The sequence below is a fragment of the Sminthopsis crassicaudata genome, chromosome 3, assembly GCF_048593235.1.
Source record: "Sminthopsis crassicaudata isolate SCR6 chromosome 3, ASM4859323v1, whole genome shotgun sequence".
NCBI lineage: Eukaryota > Metazoa > Chordata > Mammalia > Dasyuromorphia > Dasyuridae > Sminthopsis > Sminthopsis crassicaudata.
In genome coordinates, this window is record NC_133619.1 from 635859581 (window position 1) to 635873050 (window position 13470).

Genomic DNA, 13470 nt, shown 5'->3' on the forward strand with positions numbered 1-13470 from the left:
AGGAGAGAAGGAGGAATGACTCAGGCGTGGGGAACAGCCAAACAGATAGAATCGTGCTCCTAGAATAGCCAGGGTTGGAACTCCCAGACAGAATGTCTAGGGAAGCAGCAGTTCTGCTCTATTGGAATAATTCTGGAATGGAAGGGGACTTAGAAGTGATCATGTCCCATGCCTTCATCTAATACTTAAGGAATATGGGGCCCCAAGAAAAGGAACTTACAGATAAGTAAACTGAGTCTCAGGGAGCTAAAAAGACCAGGAGGACTTCAAGGTGATGAGTTAGGGTATTCCAGGTATCCCTAGACACACCCTTTTGTGGCTTTCCCCTCCCTCTCTCACTGGAATTATCTGTCTTGTTTTTAAGTTTGCATACTTTAAGGCATGTTTAATTGCTTTTTAAAAATTAAAGAGTTTTTAGTTAAGTGAAAACTTAGTTTCTTTGGTTTAATGAATATGGAAGGGTAGGAGTTGATTTTTTTTACCCATCACTCACCCCACTTCACTTAGTCCTGGAGTTGTTGACAAAAGGTCTTGAATGAATCAACCTCAAAAATGATCTAAGTATGAATAAATTAATCCATTAATCAAAGACGTTTGACTAGGCCCAACAAGGAGTCTGGTCAGATTGGATTAGGGACTTGGCCATGCTTTGTGAAGCTTGTATAAAATTGGCAAGCTAATTTGGAATCGGAGCTCCAAGTGACTGGCAGGGTAAGGCCAGACAGTCATTCTAGCCAAGTCCCCCAAGAAGGAATCGTTGTGGAGAAAGGAGGAGAGCAGATCTTTGGCTTCAACTTTAGTCTCGCTCTCCTCCTTTGGCCAGGGGAAGACTTTAGCAAACTTTGGAAGGATGTGGGACTTCTCATCAGCATTCGAGTCCTAATGGCGTCCTTGGAACAGCTTTTGGTTGTGTCTTTTAGCAAGGGGAGCCAAGAACAAACTAGGCAAAATTTTAAGCCTCTGCAAGGAACCCAGCAGAAAACCTAGAAATGCAACTAAAGGTAATTTCATAAGTTACCTCATAAAGGAAAAAAATAAGACTATCCAACAACTCTACATATTCTCTAAGCATAGCTCCGCTTTCCCCTAGACTCCATTTGTGCTGATGGGAGACTTTGGGGGACTGTTTTATACCTCACCCCTTTCCAAAAGACTGACCAAATTATATCAACTGACTATCAGTTGGGGGAAACCCACTGATGGGGGCTCATGAGCTAACGTTAGAAATTTACCTCACACTACCTCAGTCAGCCCCTATATTCCTGGGAGTGAGGGAAATGTAGCTATTCCCTAGGGACTTACCTTGCCAATGCAAGGCCAGATGGAGGTGAGGATTGTACGAGTAAGTCTAAAGCTAATACTACTACTAATGATGATGATAATAATGATAATAACTAGTATTTATAAAGTGCTTTAAGATTTTTAAAAGCGCCATGCATATATTTTCCCATTTGATCCTCAGAACAGCCCTGCGGGATAGGTATTATTATTATCCCCATTTTACAGAAGAGGAACCTGAGGCTGAAATAATTTAAGTGATTTGCCTGGACTTACCCATTTACTAATTATCTGAGACTGGATTTGAATTCAGATCTTCAGGCCCAGAGCGCCAGTCTGTCCTTTATGTTTGGATATGTAGGAAACACTCAACTTTTTAAAATTCTCTGGGTTTAGACCCTAATGGAATACCCACATGAATATGGACTAGAAGGAATTTGGGGTTCAATGGTTTCTGTACAGTAATAATCCTTCCTGTTCCCACTTCACAGAGGCAGCATGGAGCTCTAGGAAGAGGGCTGCATCTAGTCAGAAAATTTGAATTCACAACCCGGCTCCTTTGCTTATTATTATTTGGGTGACCTTGGGCAAGTCACATAAATTCTCTGTCTTCAATTTCCTCATCTGTAAAAAGAAGGGGTTGACCTAGGATGCCCCTAAAACTCCTTCCAAATCACGACACCCTCTCACTGGCCTTCAAGATGCTACACAACAGGATCCCATCCTCTCTCTGTTTTATGCCCCAACCTTTCCCTATGAGCACTATTGGGTCTAACTAGGTCATTTTCTCCCTAATTCCAGGAACGCCATGGCTGCTTCCCATCTCTGCTTTCCCCCATGCTCATGCATCCCTTTCTCTTTTCTCCTGCCTTTCTCTCTACTTTTTGCCCATCCTTCAAAGCTATCTCAGGCCCAGTCTCCTCCACAAAAGTTGGTAGATGTAAAGAATCTCGGATTTGATGTCAACGGTCTTGAGTTCAAATTCTCACTCAGTTGACATATTTCCTGTGTGACCTTGACCATTAAACTCATTTCTTTGAACCTTGGTTTTTGCATCAACAAACGAACGAGGAGGTTGGACCGAGTGGCTTCTGGGTTTGGTTTTTCCCAAATTCTAGTATTTCTCTTAAAATTTATACAGATCTACATCTTAACAGAGTGCAATGAATAGAAAACTGACCCTGGAGTCAGGAAGCCTTGAGTTCAAATCCTACCTCAGATACTTCTTAACTGTGTGACCCTGAGCAAGTGATTTTACCCTGTTTACCTCAGTTTCCTCATTTGTAAAATGATCTGCAAAAGGAAATGGCAAACCACTCTAATATCTCTGCCAAGAAAACTCCAAATTGGATCATGAAGAATGGGAAATGACTAAACCATAACCTCAAAGGACTTAGTTTTCTCATCTGTCAAATGAGTTGTTAGATTAGATTGGCTCTAACAGGGGTTTTCACACTACGGCCCTCAGGCCAGAGGCTGCCACTGAGGATGATTATGTGGCCCACCAGGTTATGGCAAATGGGCTGAGGGGCAGAGACAGAGGGTGAGCTTTTGTTTTTACTATAGCCCAGCCCTCCCACAGTCTGAGGGACAGGGAACTGGCCCCCTGTTTAAAAAGTTTGAGGACCACTGTAAGAGATCTCTTTCGGTAGTCACAGTACCTGGCACATAATAAATGATTAATAAATGTTTATTGACTGACAAAGTCTACGATCCTTTGTGATACATAAAGTGCAAATCTATCTCAAAATAATATTCGTTTTCATGCTGTATTTTCTTCCAGTAAGGGCATGGGAGGGGAGAATTCTACCCAGTGTTAAAAGAGGGCCTTCATTCTACCCAGTGTTAAAAGAGGGCCTTCATAACCAGTTTAAACCAATCCCATTCATTGAGCTGCTCTTCTGGGTTGGGCACTATACTAGGCACTCAGTATAAAAAGGAAAGGCACATTCCATCTTGACCAGCCCCGAGACCTGTCTCCGAGGGGACCTGGCAGCTCCTCCAAAGATGGTTGGAGATCTTGACCCTGAGAGATGAGGATCCCTTAAGGAGGATCTCAGGAGATCACCTCAGTGGTCCCTTACATCTCCACTCAACAGATTCTGGGAGTGTGAAGATCGAATCACAAGGGGTCCCAAAGGCCATCGAGTCAGTCAACAATGACTGTGTGCCAGGTGCAGTGTTGGCTCCTTCATCTTACAGAATGGGAAACTGAGGCCCAAATAGGAGAAGGGCCTTGCTAAAATCCGTACAAGTATGTTTGGCAAAACTGCGGTTTAATCCCAGGTCCTCTGGCTCCAGATCCAGCATTCTTTCCACTGCGCTTGTTGCTTCCTTGGTTACTATTCACTGTAAACACATACTTGGTTGTCAATGGGCCATAACAAACCCAAGGCTCTTTCTGAACTTCCCCTCCCCCTCCAACTAAAGTGTATAAAATTAGAATCATGGAAGGGAGAGAAGGAGAGAGGAAGGGAAGGGAGGGGAAGAGGCGGCAGAGGAAGGGAGGAAAAGGGAGCACCGAGTAGAGGTTCACTGCTGTTGTACAGTCATTTTCAGTTTTTCCAAACCCCATTGGGGCTTTCTTGGCAGAGAAGTGGTTTGACATTTCCTTCTCCAGCTCATTTGACAGATGAGGAAACTGAGGCAAAAAAGGGTAAAGTGACTTGCCCAGGGTCGTGCAGAAAACAAGTATCTGAGGTTGGATTTGAACTCAGGAAACTTAGTCTTCCTGCCTCCAGTCTCACAGCTCCAGCCACCAACTGGAAAAGGGGGAAGGGAAGGAGGGGGAGGGGAGGACAAGATAGAGGGGGGGATGGGGGAATAAAAAGCAGGAGAAGAGAGAGGAAAAGGGGGAAGGGAAGGAAGGGGAGGGGAGGACAAAATAGAGGGGGGATGGGGGAATAAAAAGCAGGAGAAGGGAGAGGAAAAGGGGGAAGGGAAGAAAGGGGAGGGGAGGACAAAATAGAGGGGGGATGGGGGAATAAAAAGCAGGAGAAGGGAGAGGAAAAGGGGGAAGGGAAAGAAGGGGAGGGGAGGACAAAATAGAGGGGGGATGGGGGAATAAAAAGCAGGAGAAGGGAGAGGAAAAGGGGGAAGGGAAGGAAGGGGAGGGGAGGACAAAATAGAGGGGGGATGGGGGAATAAAAAGCAGGAGAAGGGAGAGGAAAAGGGGGAAGGGAAGGAAGGGGAGGGGAGGACAAAATAGAGGGGGGATGGGGGAATAAAAAGCAGGAGAAGGGAGAGGAAAAGGGGAAGGGAAGGAAGGGGAGGGGAGGACAAAATAGAGGGGGGATGGGGAAATAAAAAGCAGGGGGAGGGGAAGGAGGGAGCCAGAGCTTAACCTTTCATTGTCCAATGTACCAAAGAAAAGGGCAGGGTGGGGCCGTTCCTATGGCAGCTTCAGATGGGTGCAGCTGGTCAGTTAACCCTCCCGATGCAATTCCCAGGTGTGGCCAGAAGAGGGCGGTGCTGTCATCTGTACAAATCGCCCTCCTGGACTAAAGGAAAAAATTCCCAGAAGGAAAATGACTTTGGGGATCCTAGAAAAATCAGAGCTGGGAGGGGCCTGTGCTTTGGCAGCTGGGGAAGCCAGGGGTGCAGGGGGAAGGGTCACGGTCACACAAGCAGAGCCGGTGCTGGATCTCGGGCCACGTTTCCCCTGCAGGTTCTTGGCCCGATCCCCCCAGTCCTGGAGCAGGAGGAGGCCTGGCCTCCATGTCCACTGCTCTTCAGGGGGCCCGGTGCTGTTCTGGCCGTGCTTCTGGGAGGGAGGGGAGAGCCAGGGAGCTGGAGCTGCAGGTACAGGCGGCTGCCTCTGGCCCCGGATGCCGGAGAAGGGACATGTTTATTGCCAGGTTCTTTCCTCCCTTCTTTTTCCAGAAGCAGCTTACCTTCCGTCTGAGCCAGTCTAAGATGGAGAAATCTGGCTTGCCACGCCCCCAGAAGGGATCACCCGCTCTCTGTGGGAAGGCTTCTGGCACGAGGGCCCCCCCCCCTGCCTCCAGAAAAGCACTGTGGGAAATCGTTCCCCATCTCCTAATTCCAGTGCTTTCCCAATTTATCCTCGCTATAACTTGTTTGTATTCAGTGTTTGCACGCTGTCTCCCCCATTAGACCGTGGGCTCCTGTGTTAGGAGACAGAAACCGTTTTTGTCTTTGTTTCCTCATCCAGCGCCCGGTATACAGTAGGTGTTTAATGTTTGTTGATGTGTTGACTGACATCAGTCCTAAATATTCCTCCTTGCCACATCCATTGCTGCCCTTGGGACAAGTAGAATCTCTCTTTAACAAGGGAGCCTTTGAAACTAGAGCTCAGCTCTGTTTCCTTCCACTCTCCCCCCCTTTAGTTTCCAGTTCCATATTAAGCACCTTGCCCACATTTGAAATAGAGGGAATGGAAACCTTGGTCTTCCAAGTCCTCCCCCACTTCTCCCACCCATTCTCTCTCTGGGGGCCTGTTGTAGGACAGATGAGATGTTTACAAAATACTTTCCCAACCTTAGAACAATATTCACGAGGTCGGGGCCGGCAGGGAACGCTGGGGGCCCTCCAGGAACGCATCCTCCCTTCAGTGTCAATGGCAAACGCTCCAACACTTCTCGTGGAGTTGGGTCACGGGCGGCCGTTAGCAAGGGGCAGAAGGCCACAGAGCATCCCGCTAGTCCGGCTCCCATGGTACAAATGGCAGCGGGGACACACTGCGGAGACCACCTGGTTTGTAGTCAGGGGCACCCCAGCTGTTGAACTTGGTAGGATAATGGATACCCAGAGTGCCATGCTCCACGGGGTGATGAGGACTGAACCACAACGGCCGGGGCTGTGCACGGAGTTAACCGAGCACTTCTCGGAGGCTCGAATGAGATAATATTTGGGAAGTAGTCTGCAAATGTTAAAATGCTATATTAATGCGGCACCAGGATCTAAGAATACCTTGAAGGATCTCAAAGCTTAGTCAGGCAGCTCAGTGAGGTTTTTTTTACTCCATAAGGCAAAGGCAATAGAGGCAGTCGGATGATGCTTTTTACCATAAAATGGAATTATAATTTTTGCATCCATTGACGACTGGTCTTTTTTTGTGTTGCTTTCATTATCCATGTTGTTGTTCTTTCCCTGTTCTCACGTGGCTGCCTGCAGCTCCCTCCCCCCTCCCACTTCCCACCTAGCCCCTGCCCTCCCCACTGTGCTACCCAGCCCGACCAGAAGCAAATGGAAAGGCCTGGGCACCAACAAAGCTCAGAAGACAGATGGAGGTTCCTGGAGAGTTGACTTTTCATTTGCTAACACGAGCACCCCTCGATCCCAAGCACTTTCTCAGCATCCTCCCCTTCTTTTAGCTCAGTGGATCCTCCCAGCAGCCCTTTTTCCAGAACAGACTTCTTTAACTGGGTGTGGAGGGAGAGACAGGAACTATGATGTCATTGATCCAGCTAATCCCAGGGAGGAAGTTTTCCCTGGCACTTGGGTCCCCAGTGCTGGGCACATTGTAAGCATGCAATAAATGTTTGTTGACTGACATCTCTGTGGCTTATTATAGTCTTAGAGATGCCCCCGGGGCAAGGTAAAGTGACTTGTCCAGGAACACATCATTTGGTAATTTGTAATATTCTGCATCATGATGAGGACCTTCCTCTAAGCTGCTTGATGATACCGGGTGCCAGTGGGGCACGAGGCTGTCCAATAACTGTCCCCTGCCCTTGCTGCCTGAATTAACCACATCCTTTTCTGGTCAAGAGGCAAGCTTCACATCCATTGGGTGGATCCCCCGGAGGACTGAGGGAAAGATTTGGCAAGGGTCCAAGATGTAGCTAGTGAGGGAATCAGGGTCTCCTTTCAGGGCATCCTTGGGGGAGGGACCGCTCCCACCTCCTGATGCTTTTCCTGAGGGCCCAGTTACAATACCAGGACAGTCACCCTGCTCTCCTGGGACCCATCAACCACAAGAGTCTTATGCCATCCACCTTAACCCTGCTTCCCGCCCCATTCACCCCATTTTACTTCTGCTGGGGGATCATCCAATGGGGCTGGACCAGACCAGTGTAGATTATCCTCTCCACCCTCCTCTTCCTCTCCCCCTTCATTTCCTCCAGTGTTAGCTAGTACCCTGGCGTGACTGAGGGATCTTAAAACATAGAATGTCAGAGCTGGGAGGGACCTTAGAACATGGAATGTCAGAGCTGGAAAGGACCTTAGAACAGGGAATGGAGAGCTGGGCGGACCTTGGAATAGAGGATGTGAGAACTAAGAAGGGTCTTAGAACACTGAAGATCAGGGATGGGAGGGCCTGTAGAACATGGATCTTCTCAGAATCATGTAGTTTGGGATATGATGAATGCATCACACATTACAAAGGAAACTAGTTATATGACATAGTTCTCCATTTTTTTTAAGGTTCATAGACCCCAGTCTAACAAGGGAAAACTGAGACTGGGGGTGAGGAGGACTGGGAATTAAATAAAAAAGTCTAATTTTTGAGTTCTAGGTTCTCTTATTCCCATCCACAATTAAGAAACCACATGTGAAATTATGCAAAACATCAAAGGAGATATTCTAACAGTACTTCCTAAGTGCCTGGCACACAGCAATCAATGTTCGAACCCAGATCCCCTGAGCCGTGGCCCAAAGGGTCAGAATCCCTAGCGATGGCTCTGCAAAGGCCACATGAGCTGGCCAGCCACCAAGGGGCTGCGATCTTCACCAGCGGAGGGATGAGCCTGGCCGGTCATCACAGCTTCCTGGTTTGAGGAGGGCTCATCTCTAACAAGAGCAGAACTCTGTGCCGGGCAAGGGTCGTGCCACCTTGTTAAGCTTCATCCCAGCAGGGGACCATCCAGAGCCCCACATTGACCGGAACCCCAGAGCTGGGAAGAAAGCGATCACGTGGAACTTCACGTGAGCCTGTGGGGAACCGCTGCATTCCTGGAGAATCACTCAGAAGCCTTGGAGTGTGTTTGAACTGGCCTCCAAGGCCTAATCACCAACTCAAATCAAAGGCAGGGAAGGCAGTGTGATGTCATGGAAAGAGCCCGAGAGGACTGGGCTTCCGTTTGGGCCCGAACTGCTGTGTGATCTTGGGTCCTCTCCTTAACTTCTCTGGACCCCAATTTCCTTCATCTATCAACTAAGGGGGCTGAACTAGAGGGTCTCTAAGGCCTTTTTCAGGGCTACAATTTTATGATCCTAAATGTCTTCCTTTCATGTAATTGTATTTTCATTTTTTTAAATTGTATTTTGTGTGTGTGTGAGGCAATTGAGATTAAGTGACTTGTTAGGAAGTGTTAAGTGTCTGAGGCAGGATTTGAACAATGATTGTATGATTTTGCTAAGATTCAGTTGAATCTTATGAAATCATAAATTATATTTATGATCTATGAATCATAGATGAATCATAATGCAGTTTCACATGTGATCTTTTTTTAAATTTTAATTTGCATATGTATGAGGCAATTGGGATTAAGTGACTTGCTAGGAAGTGTTAAGTATGAGGCAGGATTTGAACTATGATTTTATGATCCTCAATTCCTTCCTTTTGCTAAGATTCAGTTACCCCATCCATGAAATCATAAATTATATTTTTAAAAGAAATTTACATGCTAACTTGTTTACATATGTAAAAGGACTAGCGAATTGTACATTAATAGATTCGCAGTTTCATGTGTGATCATATTCTATTTTTTAATTTTATTTTGTTGTGTGTGTGGTGTGTGTGTGTGTGTGAGGCAATTGGGATTAAGTGACTTGCTAGGAAGTGTTAAGTGTCTGAGGCAGGATTTGAACTCAGATTCTCCTGACTTCATCTATCTAGCTGTGTCTGAAATCATCTTTTAAAAAATCATGTTATTCTTCAAGAAGGACAAGCTGCCACAACAATAAATATTGTGATGGAAATATTTGTTCTGTTCCATAAAATTAGAAATCAAATTATAATATCGGCTGAGATGATTTCTAACAATTCCACGATCTCCCTTTTTTTGCTAGGAAAAAAAAATGTTTGAAAAGAGAACAGCTGCCTCGTTCCCCATGTCTTCCATCTAGATTTATTCCCTCTCATGACATCCTTCCGTCCCATTCAGACATGTCGCCTAGGCGATCACCCCACAGCTCAATGTGGGGGCTAATCCACTCTTCCCAGGAGCTCAAATTTCACCTTCTCCAGGAGGCTTTTCTTGCTCCCCAATTTTACCCTTAATGCCTTTCCCTCAGAGATTACCCCCAGTATATACTTTGTCCATAGTGGCTAGCATCTTGTTTACCCCATTGAGTTCTGAGCTTCTTGGGGGTAGAGACTGTCTTGGACCTTCCTTTGTCACCCAAGTCTGGAAGTTCCTTACTATGAGACTCTCTCATCGATGGAGATCGATGCTCTGCCCTTTGGAGGCAGGGGCAGAATTGATGAGACCCTTCTTAAGTCTATCAGGGGACATCAAGTCACTCCAAGTGCTTCCGGCTTCCGGCCTCCAGAGGGAAAATGGAAAATGCCAAGTCCACTTCAGGACGCCCAAGGGAAAATAAGGCTCCAGAAGCAATGATAGCTAGGTGGCTCAGTAGAGTCAGGTGGACTAGATTTGTAAATCAGAGTTCAGATACTAATGCTGTGATCCTGGGCAAGTCGCTTAACCCCAATTGCCTCAAAAATGAATAATTAATTGATTGATTTTTTTTTTTTAAGACTCCAGGGAGAAGTTGACATGACAGGAGCCAGCAAGCTCCAACTTGGCTCTATTCCTAGACTTTGGGAAGCTTCACCTTGGGTGAAGTCCAAGCCTCTCTCTCTTGGGTGAGTTGAATTACCTCGCTCCCAATGGAAGAGCTCCTTCATTCTGTATTGTCTAGTATATATTCTCCTATGTATATTCCCTGATTTCTGTTTTGCTGTGGTTTGGATAAATGGATTTCTTTGCTCTTCACCATGTGTGCCTATTATGGAACTAGTATTGGTGGGAAAGGAGTCAAGCCTTGGATAGAAAGCCTCCTTCCTTCCCCCCTTTTAGTAAAACAGAAATCAGATCAAACATGATCATCCCACCAAGGCTAACAATAGAGCAGATAGACATAATCCTAGCCCAATATGCCCTTTCCCTTTTTTCTTTTTCTTTTTTCTTTTTTTATTTATTTTGATGAGGCAATTGGGGTTAAGTGACTTGCCCAGGGTCATACAGCTAGGAAGTGTTAAGTGTCTGAGTTCAGATTTGAACACAGGTGCTCCTAACTTCAGGGCTGGGGCTCTACTCAGGGCTGCCCCAATATGTCCTTTTCCCCAGGAGAGCAGTGTAGATAAACTTCTGACCCCAACCTCTGGCTTCCCTTCCTGGCTGAAATAAAAGTCTCCCTTGGAGAAGGGTAGGGGGAAATGAAACTAGAGATGATCTCTAAACTGCCATACTTCAAGCCCGTGCCATCTCCATGCAACATAGGGGGAAGATAGTCCTTGACAAACACGAAGCCTCTTCATACATAGCTTCCCTATCGCTTAGCACAGTGTCTAACACATAGTAGGTGCTTAATAAATGCTTGTGGTCTGTCTGGCTGTCTGCCCTGGGGCTGAAATATTGACTGAGTGAGTGGAGGCTCCCCCCAGTCCAAGTGGGGCTGGATCCTGTTTCACCTCTGTTTACCTCTGTTATAGCCATCTCTTTTTGGTAGGGAGGGCATTAATTATTTGACTTCAATTTTATTTTTTTCAATCACTGAAGATCTGCTTTCTCTCCTTCCCATCTCCCTCTTCCTCAGGGAAGAAAAACAAACTCCCTGTTACAAACTCGCAGAGTCCAGAAAAACAAATTCCTGCAATATCCAGTCCAAAAAAAATATGTCTCTATCTATAGTCTGACACAGACGTCTTGCCATCTGCTCTGTCAGCCTCCGCCCTTGACTTTCTGCCTCCTATTCTGGGCACAGTAATCAAATTAACACTCTCTATGCTTTGGAAAGAGGTGTTAGCAATCGCCTGTCCTCTGGTCCCACTCCCCGTCTCTGGGGCACCCCCTCCCCAGAGCCAGATTTTCTTCTTTGATCCCCATTCCTTTATATGTGTTATCTCTCTCCCCTGAATATAAGCTCAGTAAGAGACAGGCTATCTCTTGGGCTAGCCTGGTATCTGACACATAGTTGGTGGTTAATAAATGATTTTTCATTCATCCCTCCAAACTGTACACAACCCATCAGGATCCCACTGAAAAATACCTTCTGGGGCAGCTAGGTGGCGCAGTGGCTAGAGCATCAGCCCTGAAGTCAAGAGGATCCGAGTTCAAATCTAATCTCTGACACTTCCTAGCGGTGTGACTCTGGGCAAGTCACTTAACCCCAATTGCCTTGGGGGAAAAAAAATCTTCTATAGGAGATCTCCTTTAGGGTGGGAACAGAGACTGGATCTGAGCAGCAGAAAAGGAACTCCCAGGTAAGAGACTTCCCTCCACCAATGCAAATTGGCACCTTCTCTGCCACTTAGAGGAGAATGTTAAGACTAGTGGTAGGCTGATATATGTTTAACAATCAGCTCTCTGAGAGAGGGGAGGAAATATATCCAAGAAATACCATTAAACTTAATTTGTGATCCCTCCCATTTTTTCCTATCTATAGTTTGTTTGTCTGTACATTTGTGGTTGTTGTTCATATCTTGTCCAATACTTGGTTTTTTTGGGTTTTGGGCAGAGATATTGGAGTCATTTGCCCTTTCCTTCTCCAGCTAATTTTACAGATAAGGAAACTGAGGAACAGTGAAGTGACTTGGCAAAGATTGGAGTGGTTTGCCCTTTCCTTCTCCCACTAGTTTTACAGATGAGGAAACTGAGGCAAGCAGGATGAAGTGACTTGGCAAAGATTGGAGTGGCTTACCCTTTCCTTCTCCCACTAGTTTTACAGATGAGGAAACTGAGGCAAGCAGGATGAAGTGACTTGGCAAAGATTGGAGTGGTTTGCCCTTTCCTTCTCCCACTAGTTTTACAGATGAGGAAACTGAGGAACAGTGAAGTGACTTGGCAGAGATTGGAGTGGCTTGCCCTTTCCTTCTCCCACTAGTTTTACAGATGAGGAAACTGAGGCAAGCAGGATGAAGTGACTTGCCCAGAGTCACACAGTAGTTTCTGGGGTCACATTTGAATTCAGATTTAGGAAAATCTCCAAGCCAGGCTCTCTACCCACTGTGCCTCTGGCCGGTTTGCACATGGTTATTTCTACGTTCTCTCTTCTTTTAGACTGGTTTATTTGTTTGTTTTTTATTCGTTTATTCATTCTTTTATTTATTTAGCTATCTATTTATTTTGCCTTCCTTTGTATCTCTAAGGCTTAGCACATAGTAAGTGCTTTAATAAGCCTTTATCGACTGACGGATCGACTAAAACAATTAAGACGAAAATAAATCAGCCGGTTGACCTTTCTCACTTAATATCTGGGGACACGGGAAGGTTCTGGATTAATTCAGTCTGCAAGGAGAGGAGGAGAGAGCCGCAGTGGTAGACGGCATAAAACGAATGAACGCCCTTGGAACTTGCCGGGAAATTGATGGCCATTGTCCTGGGAAGCTGCTCGGGAAGGACATGAGGATGCTCCTGGCGGCTTCATCAAAGCGTAATTTACAACGTCGGCCGAGGGGCCTTGTTCCCCGACACTGCAGCAATCTCTCGCTGGAGAAACTCCCTCCCTCCCTCCCTCCGCGGCCCGGCCAGAAGCACCCGCTCCTGTCAGCGAGCTCGAGAAACCCCAGGATTCACGGCGAGCCCCCTTTTGGCCAGAACAGGAGAGCGCACATGCGCAGATTGCGTGGAGCCAGATTGTGCTGGGCAGTTCTGGGGGACGCGGAGGAGAGGGGCTGGGAGGGAGGGAGGGAGGTGGGAGGGGAAGGGGACGTGGCGTCTGACTAACGTTTTTTATTACCTCGCCCAGTGAAATAGCACATCTATTCTGGGCCATCTAGCGCAGTGGGAAGTCTGCAGAATGGGGAGTCACAGAACTTCAGTTTGCATTCTGACTCAGCCACTCTCCCTTGTTGCTCAGGCGTTTGCAGTCATGTCCAACTCTTCGTGTCCTCATTTGGGGGTTTCTTGGCAGAAATACAGGAGTGCTTTGCCATTTCTTTCCCCAGCCCAGGTTACAGATGAGGAAACTGAGGCAGACAGCAGTTAAGTGACTTGCCCAGGGTCACACAGCTAGTAAGTGTCTGAATTTGAGTCTTCCTGACTCCAGGTTTGTCACACT

The 13470-nt window shown here is 46.6% G+C and overlaps 1 long non-coding RNA gene across 1 annotated transcript; it reads left to right on the forward strand.

Moving 5' to 3' along the window:
- The first annotated feature begins 8339 nt into the window (after positions 1-8339).
- Positions 8340-12954, forward strand: LOC141560006 (uncharacterized). The gene is made up of 3 exons (XR_012487612.1): positions 8340-8476; positions 9947-10054; positions 12560-12954. It is a non-coding gene; the product is annotated as an uncharacterized LOC141560006 (long non-coding RNA).
- Positions 12955-13470: the final 516 nt, after the last annotated feature.